The sequence below is a fragment of the Stegostoma tigrinum genome, chromosome 10, assembly GCF_030684315.1.
Source record: "Stegostoma tigrinum isolate sSteTig4 chromosome 10, sSteTig4.hap1, whole genome shotgun sequence".
Taxonomy (NCBI): domain Eukaryota; kingdom Metazoa; phylum Chordata; class Chondrichthyes; order Orectolobiformes; family Stegostomatidae; genus Stegostoma; species Stegostoma tigrinum.
Window position 1 is genome coordinate 54324752 of NC_081363.1, and position 19760 is coordinate 54344511.

Consider the following 19760-nt stretch of genomic DNA (forward strand, 5'->3'; position numbering starts at 1 on the left):
ACGGTGGCACATCACCATCTTTTTGACAACAGTTGGAAATTAGAAACAAATGGCATTGCCAGTGACACTTGTACTCCATGAATTAAATTTTAACAAGCACGTTGCATATAATTAATGTGTGACTCATCTTGAGAGGCACTTTACGAGTCTACCAACAGACTAATTGATACTGCTAAAGTAATAGTTGTCACTCCAAGCGTCCAATATATTGCATGTAAATAATATATTTGACTATGCATGAACATAAAGATTCAGAATTGTTATTATTGTTATTGCCTTGAAGGCCATTAGATAGAATTTCTGAATCTTTGCCCATGGCAAGATAACCCATTGAAGAAAATCTTTCCTCATAGCCACTGTCACCAAAAAATTTATATCTTGCAATATTCAGAAAATTGAAGAAACAAATGGAATAAAGGAATCAACACTGTCTCTGTCAAAGTAATCTATAGATCAGTGATTTCTGTCTATTTTGAAATGATCATTTTTGATTAAGGTGCACATCCTCTTGATAAAAAGCATTTATATCTTTATAATCAGACAATTGGTAGCACCCAGCAACAGTACAATAGCAATTACAGTCAATTCCTTTTAAACAATTCCTCGGTACATTATCATATTCTTCAGTGTCTGTTGCTATTCGCTGTCTTTACAACTGCTGTTAACAGTTCTACTCTGCTGGAAGAGCGCTTTTTAGTGAGCTCTGTTGTATTACAGCTCAGTTAAAAACTGGCAGGAGTGTAGAAACAGAGTATTCATCCCAATAAGTTCATGCCCATGTCATAAGTTACTTATAAATTATATCCACGAATCCAGGTACTTAAATTCAAGTGCTTTCAGTAAACCTGGTAACTAAAATTGATGCCAATCGCCTGAAATTTCCCCACGTGAGCATCCTATAAGTTATATCAGTCCTGTGCTCCTTATCCACATGCAAGTTACACTGAAGTTTCCTTTTAAGAGGTCCCATTTTAAAATGAGTGCAAATCAGCATAAATCTGTGCAAAAACGCAAAATAAGAGGGAGGCCATTAGAGCTGAGGTAAGGAGATCATCAAAATTATCAAATGAGCCTCCAGTGAATAAATTACCAAAAATATTTCACTTTTATCTAACATTTAATTTCACACAAATCAGAACCAATGCAAATTAGATATGAATTAACAGGAAAATACTTCAAATGGAAAGGAAAATTTAATTTTAAATATTTGGTGCAACAAAAACTCTTACACAACCACTCAGAGTTTGGTATCTCTTTAGAATTCTTTAATCCAGGGAAACCTCCCTATAATTTGTGCAGAAATCCTGCTAAACCTAAAACTTCACTGCAAGAAAATGTTAAATGAATTTTAAATTAATCTGGCTCAAATCAGTTTTAATCTTGTTTAAATGAACTTTTTAAACCAGTTCATTTGTAATTTGTTCTTGAACTATTAAACTCACTGACAATCCAGAGTTTATTGTTTATCTCTATTTGACAGGTCCTGATCGGACTGTTAGATTGAGGTAGGTGAGTGGAAGGGGATAGCAAAATTGTCCACTTTCAGCTGTAAATTATTTAACCAGTCAGAAGAATGCACATTAGATCTTTACCAATTTGATATGATTTGTTTCCCTGAGGTCCCATAGTTTAAAATAGTCAAATTTGTCAAGGAAGTTCCCCATAAAGAAGTTATAAACGGGAATTCACTTTTTTTATACCCTTTACTTCAGCAGAACCAATTCAATATTTTTTTTAAAACTTTAATTAACAGGAAAACGAGGCATGGAAAATGTGAATTTCACTTTAATTGATGCACAGAAACTGTTCTTTACATATGACATATGACTATACTTGAAAAATGATATTCTTTACTCGCATAGGGTATGTCAGGAATCTTATCCTGTAATTGATTTCATTCCTGACTTTGAGTACAATTAATATCAGCTAGGTACATCCTCTGTTGCTTGAGTCACAATAGCCCTGTTAGTATGGCTTTTCAGAACTCCTTCTCAAACCACCAACGGTACTCTGGTTCATGAGTTGGTCACTTCACGTGAGGTATCCAGCTCTTAGTGTTGCAACTTTTAGACATTTTTAAGCCAGTTTATGCAATGCCCCCAAGATCTCCTGTCTCATTTTCTGAACAAATACAGAAATACCGACCTCTTCTTGAGAATAATTCTTGCCCTTGCATAAATTCAATACATTTCTCTTTCTGTCTCTGTCTGCTTTCACTCTGTTTTTCTGCATTTTATGTATGTGTTTTGATTATGCTAATTTCTCCTTTGTGTTTGCCAACCACACTGCTTTCATAGGCTAACTTCCTTCCTGTATTTAAATAATCTAAAAAAAATTACAATTGATGCAAGATCTTAAAGTTCACTTTCAAGCATCTTTTTAAATATAAAAATTACAACCATTTAACAAATGTTTTAAATAAATTACAAATTGCCCTAGCTGCTGCTGGGCCAAGTTTCAACATTTTGATTCTTAGTTTTTTTTTCCTGCCTGGAGGATTTTATTTGATTTATTAATGAAACCCTGTTGTTATCATTCAGAGACATTTCATATTTTCTGGCATTCCTGCCCAGACAGCTCTGTTACATGTAACTGCCTATTGAAAATTCACAGCTGGGTCCAATATTTCAGAGCAACAAATGGGAATAGATTTGAAGAGCCACCTGCGAGGTGGTTGAGATGACTCTTCATGCCATTTGAAAACATCCCTTCTTGGTTTTTATTCGATGTTTCACATCAATGTCCAAGAACTAGTACAGCATCCAAAACGACCGCTGCTAATGTTTTGTGCTGAAAATCTGAATGGTGTAATAGGCTTCCCCATTGGAATTCTCCTGATTTAGGGTTTATTTTACGTGAGAGGAAGGCAATTAGTGTGGGACAGGTGAGGCTACGATAGAGGCATTCTGATGCTGAAGGGGGAAAAGAGTGTATAAGTGTAGATTTCTTATAGAAAAGTAGTATTCTCACAGATCTCTGGTAAGGGACAAATATGTAGGTCAGGGTTAAAAGTAAAGATTAAAAGAGTACTTGCTTGTTGCTACAGATACAGGTAGTTAGTTGGAAGATAGTTCCCAAGGGAAGAGGCCATGGGATGCTCCAGGCAGGAAGCAAGCTAGTCTGCAGATGTTGGTGGCAAGGGGTCAGGGCGAGGCACAATGAGTAACCGCATATTCATTTTTGATAAAGATTTCATTGCACAATAGTCCCCAGTGTGATAGTGTAGGAGCCATATACCACTGATAGTAAGCATCAGAGGAGCAGGCAGACTGACATTTCGGGTCGAGACCCTTCTTCAGAAATTTAGTTTTCTGAAGAAGGGTCCCGACCCAAAATGTCAGCCTTCCTGCTACTCTGATGTTGCCTGGCCTGCTGTGTTCCTCCAGCTCCACACTGTTATCTTTGACAGTAAACTGTGTGTTACTGTTAGATTTACTGCTCATGCTATATGTGGATATTAATTAATATAGTTTCAGGGTTGTGTCAACCTGTTTGCGCAATGGTATAAAAGAAGTTTTTTTTAACCATTGTATTTGGAGAGAGTTCAAACTCCTGAGTGAGCCTTGGAACCCCTAGCCCTACAGATACACTGGTGTTTTACTTGAATAAAGTTCTCTATGCTGTTTTACTTCACTGTCTCTGAATCTCTGACCGCCTTTACAGAGGTCACTGTTACAGCGTCTGAGCTGCAAGATGTGACCAAGAGGCACATATTGCAAACTGTCAGAGGAACATTCATTGCACAGATGATAATTCACAATGAAACTGCAGGTTACAAAAATGAGACGGCAATTTCTTTCAAGTTGATCCTTGATCCGTTTCTGTAATTTTACTACAAATGCAACAGACAGCCTGCTGTTCGCTGGAAACAAATCAGAGTCATCACAAGGATATTCACAGCCATGCTTAGATAAAACACATCCATTTGCTGTAAAGGTCACAATGGACCTTGACATTCACAGTTTCAGATCACTCCAAAGCAGTGCTGGTGGCCCTTAATGGAAGGAATATATATTTGTCATGTTCTACATTATAAATTATTAACATCCAGGAACTTCTAAATTTGGCCATCCCAACCATGGAGATTTGTTTGCTCCGAACCCCTGAGATTGGCTCATTGATTGTGTATGCTGCTCTAACACTGAATTACCCTCAAATAGCTATTTCCAGTTTACTTTCACTAAATCACCCCTCAGCCTGGTAAATTTGGCCTTTGCCCAATTTAGAACTCTAATTCCTGATCCATCTTTTTGCATTAATGATGTTAAAACTAATTGATTTATCGTGGCCACCTAAACGCTCTTCCACAGTCATTCTTTCCAGCTGTCCAGTTTTAATTCTTAAAACAAAATCCAGAACTACAACATCACTTGTTCGGATTATCACATACAGGTCATTAAAGTTCTCCTTTAAGCACTTCCAGAGTCCTGCTCCCTCAATTCTTTTCACAATAAAGCTATCTGAGTTAACACTGGGATAGGTAGCTCCCCTAATATTACTGCCCTGCAGTTTTTGAACTCTGTTTGCATATTTACTCTGTGATTACCCTCTCACTGTTTGGGGCTCTATAGTATACAGCCATTAATTTGAATATCCATTTTTTGTTTCTTATCTCAATGTATATGAGCTTATTTGAGAAGCTTAATAACAAATCATCTTTGCTTACAGCACTAATTTTTTTTTCAATGAAATTTGTCAGAGCCTCCCTCTCTCCCTCAAAACCCTTTAATTGTCTTCTCTATTTCATCTGATGGAGCTATAGCCAGAAATATGGAACTGTCATTCATGTCTTTCCTTCATCTGAGTTTCTCGATGAGTTATGGTATCATTCTGCTGCATTTTTATCTGTTCCCTCACCTTGTCAACTTTATTGCTACAGTTTCTGCTCTAACGAAGATATCTTTGAGCACTGCCAAACTCTTACTTTTACTTTTCTAACCTTTCTTTCCTCTGCCTTCCAGACTAATTCACTAATCTTCTGCCTTCTATCTTTCTTTCTGATTTTTTTTTCCAACTAAACCTACCTTTGGGTCACCATATCCTTGCTAAACTATTTTAAAACCTCTCTAACATCACTAGCAAAACATCCTGCAAGGAATTCTAGGCTCTGTTCAGGAGCAACCATCAATCTAACATAGGTTCCATCACAGCAGAGAGGTTCCGAATAATCCAAATCTCTTGAGGTCTCACGTCTGTACCAATTTACTAATCTGGAATTCATTGGTCTTATTCCTCCTGTTCCTGTATTCACATCAGAGATAATGGGAACTGCAGATGCTGGAGAATCCAAGATAACAAAGTGTGGGGCCGGATGAACACAGCAGGCCATTTTAGGAGCATAAAAAGATGCTGCTTGGTCTCCTGTATTCACATGGCCAGGGCAGTGGGAGTATTCCAGAGTTAATGACTTTTGAGGTCCTGCTTGCTAATTTTCCCTCTCGTTTCCTAAAATCTGATCACAAGGCCACATTACTGTTTCTATCCATGTCAGGAGTTTTGATTTGGTCCACAACTGCTGGGTGTTCACACACCCGCTCCTGCCCCCATCTCCAACCTCTGAATCAGTACAGTGCCATCCTTGACCCTTGCATCATGGAGGCAACTCAACATCTTGCTAACTTGAAGGCAGGCTTTAGAAATGCCTATTGCCTTCCCTAGATATGGCTGTTCAGTTTTCCTTGTAATCTCGATCACTACTACTCTAGTGATACAACAGCGGTGCCATGGTCTTGGTTCTGAATGAAAACTCCACATGAATTATCACTCCTCACAGGATGCAAAAGAAAATTCTGGTTGGAGTTCAGGATGTATTTGGGGTCTCATGCAGTACATGTTTCTTCCATTCTGACTGTCTTCTGCTCATCTATTCCCTTTTTGTCTGGGTCCTCTTAAGCTTTGGCATGACCACATCCATAAGCATACAATCTCTGCAGCTCTCAGCCTCATGGGTCCAAGATAATGATGACAACTGATGCACAAATTTTGAAATTCAGAAGCCATGCTGCTGCAACTGATGATACATCCTGGACAAATGATTATCCTGGATACAAGAGTTCCCTCAATACACAGGTCATGCATACTGAAGGTGAGACAGCGCTGCCATTCCTTTAATTATTAGTTAACCTTAGTTTGGTGAATTAGTAGAAAATGTACACACATAATGCAATAGAAATGTAAACTTTCCTGTCCCAAAAGCAAGGAAAGAAAAGCTCACCAACGTTGGAAACTGATTAAAAAGGTGGATGATGGAGCACCTCCTGGGCTGAGTACCAAAATCCCCACTGAAACAAATTCCCCAATGAGCCAAATTCCTAATTCCTGATACAATCACACTCAGATTTAGTTTCCTGAGCATGCATCATGCCTGGCTGCACAAATATACCAATTACCAATCATGGCCATATGGTAGCAAAGACCATAAGAAAAGAAAAGGTAAGTTTACTTCGAGAAAAATAGTTGAATTTTAAAAATACCGGAAGTATTTGAAGAGGAAGTAGTGACTTGAGGCTATGAGGAGTTAGCAAAAACAAGAGTTGAGGTCTGGGGCAGATCAGCCATGATCTTTTGATTTGGCGGGACAGGCTTATTGAGTTGAAGGGCCAACTCCTGCTCTTGTTTCTTATATTCTTGTGAAATGTGAGGAAGTTATTCTAAACTTGTATTGAACCTTTGTCAATCATATTTAAAGGACTGCATGCAGTTCTGGTCTTCATCTTATTAAAAGTTGATAAACACACTGGAGAGTGTATAGATAAAAGATACAAGGATGGTGGCAGAAAGACAAGGCATAGAGCAACATTTTGTACCACCTACAAACAGCAACTAACTCAGGTTCCTAAACCTAACACTTCCACCATCTAGAAGGACGAGGCTGCAGATATATGAGAATACCATCTCCTTCTACCATCGAAATATACTTTTTTGGAATTAGACTACCATTCCTTCACTCTCACTATTTCAAAATCCTGATCCTTCTTCCGAACAGCAGTATAGGTCATTTAAACCACAAGAATACACAATATAAATGATAGAAGGCTTGATAGACTGGGACTCGTTTCTTTTGATAAAAACAGGCTGAGGTGTCACCTACTAAACTTGTTTAAATTGTAACAGTTTATGATAGAGTGGATACAGGGAGTTTTTTTTTTGTAGAGAAGCGCATAACTGGAGGTCTTCACTGGAAAAGATTGTTATTAAGAAATTCAATAGGGAATTCAGAAGAAAATTTTACTTATAGAGAGTGAGAATGTGGTACCTGGTACCAGATATTGTGGCTGAATAAAGCAATATAAGTACAAGTTAAGGGAAGCTAGACAAGCAAATGAAGGATAAAATGGTCACAATAATAGATTTTTAGGAAGCTCAAGTGAAGTATAAGTGATAATGGGAACTGCCGATGCTGCAGAATCCAAGATAATAAAATGTGAGGCTGGGTGAACACAGCAGGCCCAGCAGCATCTCAGGAGCACAAAAGCTGACATTTTGGGCCTAGACCCTTCATCAGAGAGGGGGATGGGGTGAGGGTTCTGGAATAAATAGGGAGAGAGAGGGAGGCGGACCGAAGATGGAGAAAACTGTTTGAGCTCTTCTGGGGAGCAAGAAGCTCCACACACTTCCTACAGACCAAGGGGGTGGCCATGGGCACCCGCATGGGCCCCAGCTATGCCTGCCTCTTTGTAGGTTATGTGGAACAGTCCCTCTTTGGCACCTACACAGGCCCCAAACCCCACCTCTTCCTCCGTTACATTGATGACTGTGTCGGCGGCGCCTCTTGCTCCCCAGAAGAGCTCGAACAGTTCATCCACTTCACCAACACCTTCCACCCCAACCTTCAGTTCACCTGGGCCATCTCCAGCACATCCCTCACCTTCCTGGACCTCTCAGTCTCCATCTCAGACAACCAGCTTGTAACTGATGTCCATTTCAAACCTACCGATTCCCACAGCTGCCTAGAATACACCTCCTCCCACCCACCCTCCTGCAAAAATTCCATCCCCTATTCCCAATTCCTCCGCCTCCGCCGCATCTCCTCCCACGATGAGGCATTCCACTCCCACACATCCAATATGTCCAAGTTCTTCAAGGACCGCAACTTTCCCCCAACAGTGGTCGAGAACGCCCTTGACTGCGTCTCCCGCATTTCCTGCAACACATCCCTCACACCCCGCCCCCGCCACAACCGCCCAAAGAGGATTCCCCTCTTTCTCACACATCACCCCACCAACCTCCGGATACAACGCATCATCCTCCAACACTTCTGCCATCTACAATCCGACCCCACCACCCAAGACATTTTTCCATCCCCACCCCTGTCTGCTTTCCGGAGAGACCAATCTCTCCATGACTCCCTTGTTCGCTCCACACTGCCCTCCAACCCCGCCACACCCGGCACCTTCCCCTGCAACCGCAGGAAATGCTACACTTGCCCCCACACCTCCTCCCTCAGCCCTATCCCAGGCCCCAAGATGACATTCCACATTAAGCAGAGGTTCACCTGCACATCTGCCAATGTGGTATACTGCATCCACCGTACCCGGTGTGGCTTCCTCTACATTGGGGAAACCAAGCGGAGGCTTGGAGACCGCTTTGCAGAACACCTCCGCTCGGTTCGCAATAAACGACTGCACCTCCCAGTCGCAAACCATTTCCACTCCCCCTCCCATTCTTTAGATGACTTGTCCATCATGGGCCTCGTGCAGTGCCACAATGATGCCACCCGAAGGTTGCAGGAACAGCAACTCATATTCCGCCTGGGAACCCTGCAGCCTAATGGTAGCAATGTGGACTTCACCAGTTTCAAAATCTCCCCTTCCCTAACTGCATCCCTAAACCAGCCCAGTTCGTCCCCTCCCCCCACTGCACCACACAACCAGCCCAGCTCTTCCCCTCCACCCACTGCATCCCAAAACCAGTCCAACCTGTCTCCGCCTCCCTAACCTGTTCTTCCTCTCACCCATCCCATCCTCCCACCCCAAGCTGCACCCCCATCTACCTACTAACCTCATCCCACCTCCTTGACCTGTCCGTCTTCCCTGGACTGACCTATCCCCTCCCTACCTCCCCACCTATACTCTCCTCTTCACCTATCTTCTTTTCTCTCCATCTTTGGTCCGCCTCCCCCTCTCTCCCTATTTATTCCAGAACCCTCACCCCATCCCCCTCTCTGATGAAGGGTCTAGGCCCGAAACATCAGCTTTTGTGCTCCTGAGATGCTGCTTGGTCTGCTGTGTTCATCCAGCCTCACATTTTGTAATCATGAAATCAGCCAGGTTTTGCAGAATGGATCGCACCAATCATATTGATTTTGACACCCAATGGGTCAGTTTGCTTTTGTGGTGATTTAAAAAAAACAGTAAAAAAAAACACTTTTCACTAAGCCCCCAATCTGTTGCATCGAGGGTTTTTACACAAACTTCACAGGGGCACTGTCCTTCACAAATCTGGACATGAGCCATGAGTTCTTACAATTCAATAAGGATTCCCAGAAGAATTTTACAATTAATACCCACAAAGGTTTATAACTTTTGGTGCATTGTCAGCCTGTGCAATTTTTCAGAGTATGATAGACAATATTTTACAAGGTCTACTTCAGGTCACCATTTATCTAGAGGATGTGCTAATTACAAGAACACCCAATAAGAAACACTTATAGAATTTGAACATAGTCCCTGGTGGGCTTACACCTAGAAGAGAAAAATGTTCCAGGCATCCCCAAAGTGGCCTGCTTGAACAACAGAGTCAATAAGACCAGCTTACATCCATTGGAAGATAAGTGAGGCAGAGCAAGGAATTCCCAGCGTCCATGTCAGCACCGGAGGTTAAGCCTTTTCTTGGGCTGGTAAATCATTATGAACAGTTTTTACATAACCTGGCTTCCATCCTGGCACCTTTGCATCAACTCTTAAAGGATCAGCTTTGGAAATGGTTATGAAGCCAAACCAAAACTGTCAGGAAAGTGAAGAAACAGGTATTATCCTCTAAGATGTTGGCACACTATGATCCCAGGTGAGGTCGGTATTGACGTACGATGTCTCCCTGAATGGCAACAGGACAGTGCTAGGTCATAGATAACAAGGTGTAGACCTGGATGAACACAATAGGCCAGGCAGCATCAGAGGAGCAGGAAAGCTGACTTTTCAGGTCTGGACCCTACTTCTCTACACCTTATTATCTCAGATTCTCCAGCATTGGCAGTTCCTTCTATCTCAGTATTAGGTCAAAGGTGGCCCAGTGGAGTGAAATGTCCAATAGATTTTGCTTCCAAAACTTTGGCTAATGCAGACCCCAAATACACCCAGGTAGAAGAGGAAGGTTTGGTAGTCATTGTTGGAGACAGAAAGTTCCACCAATACATTAATGGACATACATTTATAATAATAATGGACCACAAACCCCTGCTAGGCCTACATAAAGAAGAAAAGTCAGTGCCACTGATAGCTTCAGGCTAAATTCAGCAGTGAGCTCTAATACAAAGTGCATGTAACTACAAACACAGAACATAGAACATAGAACATTACAGCACAGTACAGGCCCTTCGGCCCTCGATGTTGTGCCAACCTGTCATACCAATCTCAAGCCCATCTAACCTACACTATTCCATGTACGTCCATATGCTTGTCCGATGATGACTTAAATGTACCTAAAGTTGGCGAATCTACTACCGTTGCAGGCAAAGTGTTCCATTCCCTTACTGCTCTGAGTAAAGAAACTACCTCTGACATCTGTCCTATATCTTTCACCCCTCAATTTAAAGCTATGACCCCTCGTGCTCGCCGTCACCATCCGAGGAAAAAGGCTCTCCCTATCCACCCTATCTAACCCTCTGATTATTTTATATGTTTCAATTAAGCCACCTCTCAACCTTCTTCTCTCCAATGAAAACAGCCTCAAGTCCCTTTCCTCGTAAGACCTTCCCTCCATACCAGGCAACATCCCAGTAAATCTCCTCTGCACCCTTTCCAAAGCTTCCACATCCTTCTTATAATGCGGTGACCAGAACTGTACACAATACTCCAAGTGCAGCCGCACCAGAGTTTTGTACAGCTTCAGCATAACCTCTTGGTTACGGAACTTGATCCCTCTATTAATAAAAGCTAAAACACTGTATGCCTTCTTAACAGCCCTGTCAACCTGGGTGGCAACTTTCAAGGATCTGGGTACATGGACACCGAGATCTCTCTACTCATCTACACTGCTAAGAATCGTACCATTAGCCCAGTACTTTGCCTTCTGGTTACTCCTACCAAAGTGCATCACCTCACACTTCTCTGCATTAAACTTCATTTGCCACCTCTCAGCCCAGCTCTGCAGCTTATCAATGTCTATCTGCAACCTACAGCATCCTTCATCACTATCCACAACTCCACCGGCCTTGGTGTCGTCTGCAAATTTACTAACCCATCCTTCTATGCCCTCATCCAGGTCATTTATAAAAATGACAAACAGCAGTGAACCCAACACCGACCTTGCAGTACACCACTAGTAATTGGTCTCCAGGATGAACATTTCCCATCAATTACCACCCTCTGTCTTCTTTCAGCAAGCCAATTTCCGATCCAAACTGCTATATCTCCCACAATTCCATTCTCCGCATTTTGTACAATAGCCTTTTGTGGGGGACCTTATCGAACGCCTTGCTGCAATCCATATACGCCACATCAACCGGTTTACTCTAATCTACCTGTCTGGTCACCTTCTCAAAGTGCTCAATAAGGTTTGTGAGGCACGACCTCCATTCACAAAACCATGCTGACTATCCCTAATCAATTTATTCTTTTCTAGATTATAAATCCTATCCCTTATAACCTTTTCTAACACTTTACCAACAACTGAGGTAAGGCTCACTGGTCTATAATTACCAGGGTTGTCTCTACTCCCCTTCTTGAACAGGGGAACCACATTTGCTATCATCCAGTCATTTGGCACTATTCCTACAGACAATGACGAGTTAAAGATCAATGCCAAAGGCTCGGCAATCTCCTCCCTGGCTTCCCAGAGGATCTGAGGATAAATCCCATCCGTCCCAGGGGACTTAGCTATCTTCACCTTCTGAAGGATTTCTAATACCTCTTCCTACTGAAACTCAATCCCACCTAATCTAGTAGCCTGTATCTCAGTATTCTCCTTGACAACATTGTCGATTTCTAGAGTGAATACTGTTGAAAAATATTCATTTAGCGCTTCCCCTATCTCATCTGACTCCACACACAACTTACCACTACTATCCTTGATTGGGCCTAATCTTACTTTCGTCATTCTTTTATTCCTTAAATACCTATAGAAAGCCTGAGGGTTTACCCTGATCCTATCCGCCAACAACTTCTCATCTCTCCTCCTGGCTCTTCAGAGCTCTCTCTATTGGTCTTTCCGGGCTACCTCGTAGCCCTCAAGTGCTCTAACTGAGCCTTCACATCTCATCCTAACATAAGCCTTCTTCTTCCTCTTGAACAGAGATTCCACCTCCTTCGTAAACCACGGCTCCCGCACTCTACAGCTTCCTCCCTGCCTGACAGGTACATATTTATCTAGGTTATACAGGAGCTTTTCCTTGAATAAGCTCCACATTTCTAATGTGCCCATCCCCTGCAGTTTCCTTTCCCATTCTATGCTCCCTAAACCTTGCCTAATCTCATTGTAATTGCCTTTCCCCCAGCTATAACTCTTGCCCAGTGGTATACGCCTATCCCTTTCCATCACTAAAGTAAACATAACAGAATTGTAATCGCTATCACCAACGTGCTCACCTACTTCCAAATCTAACACCTGGCCGGGCTCATTACCCAGTGCGAAATCTAATGTGGCTTCGCCCCTTGTTGGCCTATCTACATACTGTGTCAGGAAGCCCTCCTGCACACACTGGACAAAAACTGACCCATCTATAGTACACAAACTATAGTGTTCCCAGTCAATATTTGGAAAGTTGAAGTCCCCCATGACAACTACCCTGTCTCTCTCACTCTTATCGAGAAACGTCTTTGCTATCCTTTCCTCTACATCTCTGGAACTATTCAGAGGCCTATAGAAAACTCCCAATAGGGTGACCTCTCCTTTCCTGTTTCTAACCTCAGCCCATACTACTCAGTTGACGAGTCGCCAAACATCCTTTCTGCAACTGTAATACTGTCCTTGACCAACAATGCCACACCTCCGCCCCTTTTACCATCTTCTCTGTTCTTACTGAAACAGCTGAATCCCGCAACCTGCAACAACCATTCCCGTCCCTGCTCTATCCATGTCTCCGAAATGGCCACAACATCGAAGTCCCAGGTACTAACCCATGCTGCAAGTTCACCCACCTTATTCCGGACGCTCCTGGCATTGAAGTAGACACACTTCAATCCAACTTCTTGCTTGCCGGTGCCATCTTGCTTCCCTGAAACTTTATTTCGGACCACCCTACTCTCAACCTTTTCTATAGTCGAACTACAATTTTGGTGCCCACCCCCCTGCTGAATTAGTTTAAACCCACCCGAACGGCCTTAGTAAATTCCCCTCCCCCTGGATATCGGTACCCCTCTGGTTCAGGTGAAGACCATCTTGCTTGTAAAGTTCCCACCTACCCCAGAAAGAGCCCCAATTATCAAAGAATCCAAAACCCTCCCTCCTGCACCATCCCTGTAGCCATGTGTTCAACTCCTCTCTCTCCCTATTCCTCGCCTCACTAGCACGTGGCACGGGCAACAAACCAGAGACAACAACTCTGTTCGTCCTAGCTCTCAGCTTCCATCCTAGCTCCCTGAATTTCTGCCTTAAATCCCCATCTCTCTTCCTACCTATGTCGTTGGTGCCAATGTGGACCACGACTTGGGGCTGCTCCCCTCCCCCTTAAGGATCCCAAAACACCATCAGAGACATCGCGGACCCTGGCACCTGGGAGGCAACACACCAACCGTGAGTCTCTCTCGTCCCCACAGAACCTCCTTTCTGTCCCCCTAACTATGGAGTCCCCAATGTCTACTGCTCTGCTCCTCTTCCCCCTTCCTTTCTCAGCAGCAGGGACAGACTCTGTGCCAGAGACCTGTGCCCCACTGCTTTCCCCTGGTAAGTCGTCCCCCCCAACAGTATCCAAAACGGTATACTTATTGTTGAGGGGAATGGCCACAGGGGATCCCTGCACTGCCTGCCGGTTCCCTTTCCGTCCCCTGACCGTAACCCATCTGCCTTTTTCCTGTACATAAGGAGTGACCACCTCCCTGTAACTCCTCTCAAAAACCCCCTCAATAACCAGAAATGGCAGGCACTGGCGCTCAAGGTAAGCTTTTTAAAGATTCAAAAACCGTGACTCACCGGCTTCCCGACAGGCTCCTGCTCCAAGCTCCCGCTCGCACTGCTGCTGCAAGTTGAAACACTGTCCAGGAGGTCAAGTAGCAAATATAGATGCTTTGAGCTACCTCCCACTTGCATATATACCACCAGTGGTGCTACCACTGGAAGAGTCAGTAACAGTTTTAAATTTTCTGGGCACACTTCCAATCATAGCTGACAATATCAGGCTCTGGATGCAGGATGATCTGGCCTTGATAAAACTGAAACAGCTGATGACAATGGGGGAAACCAAAGGGTCATCACAACCAGCATTGAAACCTTTTTGGATTTGGAGAGCCCAGGTCACAGTCGATGATAACATATTAGTTTGGTGAACAAGAGTGATTATCCCCAGCAAAGATTCCAAAAGGAAGATGTTGGTGTGAAGTAATGTCTGGTGGCTAGGATTGGATGCACACGTAGCTATGTTGGAGGGGCAGTGCCCAGAGTGCCAACAACAACAAAAATTACTGCCAGCAGCTCTCCAACGTGTAAATGAAGGGTGACTTAGTGACAGGAAACCAGCTTCTGTGGAGTTATTTCACTTGTAAAAAGCAAATGATCATGGCATCTTGCCAAATCAGCACATAGCAAAGGGTGATCTTAGGCATATTGTAACAACTGTCAGAAATTTCTCTAATTTAAACTGGAATATAGCAAAACTCATAACAAATTTCAAAATGTTTAGTGAACATTCAAAGCTGTGTTTCAAGATTCAACTGTGTCTGAAATAAAGCCAGTAAGAATTGTTTAGGGTCATCTGGTGCAGAGGTAGTATACCTACCTTCGGGCTAGGAGACCTAGGTTCAAATCCCAATCTTCAATAGGTGTTTATTAACATGGATGAATGGGCTTATTTGAAAATAGAGGGAAAAAATATTGCCTTGCAGTTGGGAACAAAATCCTACAAAGACACAGCTCTTAGCTGTTAATCTAATGTGTTAAAATATCTCCAAAAGGCACAGATCACATTAGGAGGCTAATTCAGTGATAGATTAAACTTCCACATGCGTTGTCTAGAATTCTTGTCAATTAGACCGAAACCTACAGAATCCACAGAACACTTTGTGAGCTGATACAGTGAAAAAGATTCATTGATTTTTTTTTTAGATGGGGAGTTAGCAAACAGAATTGAGTTGTTGATCACATGCACCCTCATGGAAGTTTTCCCAGAAAGATGTTCTCAACAAACCAATGTCATTTAACATGAAAGAGCTACTGAAGGATTTGTAAGAATGAAGTGATGCTTACAGATTGAAAAAGTCTACAGATTCACAAGCACAAACGTGATAGTTGGCACAATCACCAGAACACCCAAACATAACAAGACCCGTGGAGAGAGATAATGGAAACTGCAGATGCTGGAGAATCTGAGATAATAAAGTGTGGAGCTGGATGAGCACAGCAGGCCAAGCAGCATCGTAGGAGCGCAAAAGCTGACATTTTGGGGAGATGTAGCCTTCTAAATGCAGCAAAGAAATGCCCAGTAAATTTTGCAAAGCATGTTGCAGAATACCACATTAACAGGGACTATGCACGAAAGTAAAGGTTAATATAGTGTATGCCTATCAAAATAGACTACAGACAAGAAATATCTTCACAAAGGAATAAAGACTGTTTGATATTCTGCCAGATGTAGATACATGAAGTGATTGACAAATCACAATCTGACATTGTACATTGAATGCTGAACAGCAGTTTAACACTGGCAGACTTACCGTAAACATCACTGTCATCACAGTATCTGAAAAGTTAGCAAAAATGTGAATTATTTGAAAATTAATGACTTTTTGTTATTGGCTACAATTGAAATAGCAACAAATGATCTACAAATTTGGAGCACCTATCCACAGACTAAGACAAGCCATGAAAACATAAAAACAGAATTTAAAACCATCAGCACAAAATGCTTTACCACTTCTATCTACAGGATCAGTAATGCTGGAGTGCAAATACATCAATCCACCCAGGCATCGAAGCCCTAAATAGTAGACATTGCTGATTTAGCAATTGGAGGTTTACCAGTATGCTGCAACTTCACACCGGTCACAATCCATGTGCTCAATCAAACATCAGAGGCACAACAGAACCTGCAGCAGAACTATTCAAAAAACACTTGCAGTACTGGGTGTGAAAAAAAAAATAGAACAGAAGAAATACTTCTGAATTAGAGGGGCTGACATTTAAGCTGTCTGCTGTGGAGATAAAACAAGTTCAACAGGGAAAAGACTGAATAATTAGATCTGCATGAATCCAAACTTGAAGAGCATCTCTGAAATCATGTTGCCTTTGTGGGGTACTTATGTTCAGATCACAAGGATGAATGAGGAGCTGAAAAAAGGAAGTAAAAAAAGACATAAACTCTGTACCATCACCCCGATGGTAAAATTGCCAGTTTACAGGATTATCTAGATTAACTCATGTAAAACAAATTAAGCTCAGCGGTAGGAGCTAACATAACATCAGCTCGGGGTGATTTTATAGAGGTTATAAAATCATGAAGGGCACAGATAAGATGAACCGCAATGATCTTTTCTCGAGGGTGGGGAAGTTCAAAACTAGGGGCGCATTTTTAAAGTGAGAGGGGAAACTTTAAAAAAAAAACAACCTGAGGGGCAACCTCTGGAGTGGTTAATGTGTGGAATGAACTGCCAGAGGAAGTGGTGAGTGCATTTAAAAGACGTTTGGATGAGAATATGAAAAGGAAGGTTTTGGAGGGATAGGGGCCAAATTCAGGCAAACAGGTCTAGATTAGTTTGGGAACATGGTCAGCTTGGACTACTTGGACTGAAGGGCCTGTTTCCATGTGGTATGACTCAATGTCTCAATGCAAAGCTGGAGAAAGTTAAAGATCTACAAAGACAGGAACAGCTGCACAGAATACACAAGGTACATCAAGTCACTCTTAGGACAGTCCTGTCAGTAATAAATTTTAGCAATTTACTTTACATGAAATAATTCAAGCAGGGCGTGGAAAGAAACAAAGAACCACTAAAGGAGCAAATAGAAAAGGTCCAACCTTCAAAAGAAACAATAGTTGAAGAGGAGGGATTTTTTTTTAACAGCAGTTATGAAGGAAAAAATGTACTAGACCGAGAGAAGGTTAACAATTGGGTCAAATGAGATGAAACTAGATGTAAAATCAGAAGTTTCAAAATGAGCTGAAAGTTCTTGAGGAACAAAATAGTAAATGCAAAGAAGAATTGGACCGCTCAAAACAGCTTGAGGAATAAATGGCTAATCTGAAGCAGGGTAAGCAAATTCTGGAAATAACATAAATGGGAATGAAATACTATCTTATTGAATGCCCGCAGTCATCAGTAAGACTTCCAGACAAAATCATCAAGCCAAGGTCTGCACAGCAACATATTATCTATACGCAATAGAATTTCAGGCTCATTTGTTATTATAAATAATTAAATTTTCTTTTGGAAAAAAGAGGGATATGGTGCATTTATCTCATGTTTAAGAGTTCACTTTTAATGATTCTGTGGATTATGTGTAGACAATGTCATGCCTCTGCCTGGCAGTTAGCCTCCTGTGGGTTTGCAAAATAACATTATCATACAATAACAATTCTGTATCTATTGGAATTTGCTTCAGCTGATTAGCCTTCAAGTGAATTATACCATAGAAACTTGCACTCATTGGTAAAATATTTATGCTAAATCTACATAACAAGATTTTAAATACCTTGTGTAGTGCATTAAAAATCAATTCTATAATAATTTAAAACTATATCTTGTAACTGTAATCATTATTTTTCGTGAATCCATGCTTACTAAATTTTGAAATTGAACGGATGAATACTTACGAAGTACACAATTCGTTGTGGTGCATTGCTATATTTGTTTACATATTCATTTTAAAAATATTAAATTTTGGAATCATAGCTTCGTTGAGATTGTATTTTGCACTTTTTTTGCAGATGCCACACTGATGAAGATATTCTGGAAAAATTGAAACGTGCTCAAGTTCGCAATGGTGAAAATGCATCGGTATTGATCTCTTTAGTTCATCAAATGCAGTGACTCATGTTTGTAAAATAGCCTTCCTGATGAATTTCCCAAGGTATAGTTCTTCATAGTTTCTCTCCAAAGTATATATTTCCTGGAAAAAAAGACTCAGCAGTTCTGGTGACACCAGTGTCTTCAGTTCGCCTTCCTTTACTTGTAAATAAGTTGTCATTCCTTTGGTGTAATGGAATATGCCAGTGTTGGTGATGTACGCGCTAATATTACTCTGACAGCAGCCGGGAAAATCGGAAGAAGACATCAGACTAAAAATAAGCATGTAAAGTAAAAGGCCATAGATGCTACTGTAGAGAGGTGAAGAGTAAAGTAATTTGTAATGTACAGATGTAAATAAGAGTGTTACAATGCACAAAAAAGAGAAACAACTTCTTCAAGGACAAGGAGCCAATAAGCTCTAGAAGTATATTTGTAGCTGCTCATAGGCTAGACATTTTACAAAGAATGATTTAACTATGCCAGCATAAATCAGAGTATTGGAGCAGCTGGGGAACCTCTAGAACCAGACATGAAGTTCAATCTCAGAGAAAATAACCAGCACTCCTCAAGCAGTTTCTCAGAGAAACTAACATCATACATGGACCTCAATTTGTAAACAACAAATTCAGAGAATTCCCCTCAAAGGCAACTGTCAAGTGACAAGTTCTCCAGTTTTTTTCTGGTATCCAGTTCTGAAGAGGTCAGACAAGACTCAGAAGATTATCTCTGATTCTCTCTCCACAGATACTGCCAGACCTTCTGAGGTTCTCCAGCATTCTGAGTTTCATTCAGATTTTCAGTACCTACAGGATTTTGCTTTACTTCTCCACTTTATTGTCAGTCAAATGCAGAAGCAGAGAGGGTGGTCAAGACCATTAAAGTCACTGATTGGAAAGAGTGTAGACTGGTAATTAGCACAACTGAGTTGTAAAACAATGTGGAAGGGGGGAGGGGTAATTTTGAAGCTTATGAGGTCCACATTGATATCGTTGGGCTGCAGGGTTCCCAAGTGAAATATGAGATGCTGTTCCTGCAACCTTTGGGTGGCATCGTTGTGGCACTGCAGGAGGCACAGGTTGGACATGTCATACAAGGAGTGGGAGGGGGAGTTGAAATGGTTCGCGGCTGGGAGGTGTATTTGTTTGTTGTGAACTGAGCGTAGGTGTTCCACAAAGTGCTCCCCAAGCCTCCACTTGGGTTCCCTGATGTAGAGGAAGCCACAACAGGTGCAGCGGATGCAGTGTACCACATTAGCAGATGTGCAGGTGAACATCTGTTTGATGTGGAAGGTCTTCTTAGGGCCTGGGATGGGGGTGAGGGGGGAGGTGTAGCACTTCCTGCATTTGCAGAGAAAAGTGCTGGGTGTGGTGGGGCTAGAGGGGAGTGTGGAGCGGACAAGGGGGTCACAGAGAGAGTGGTCAATCCGGAAAGCAGGTCCATCGTCGC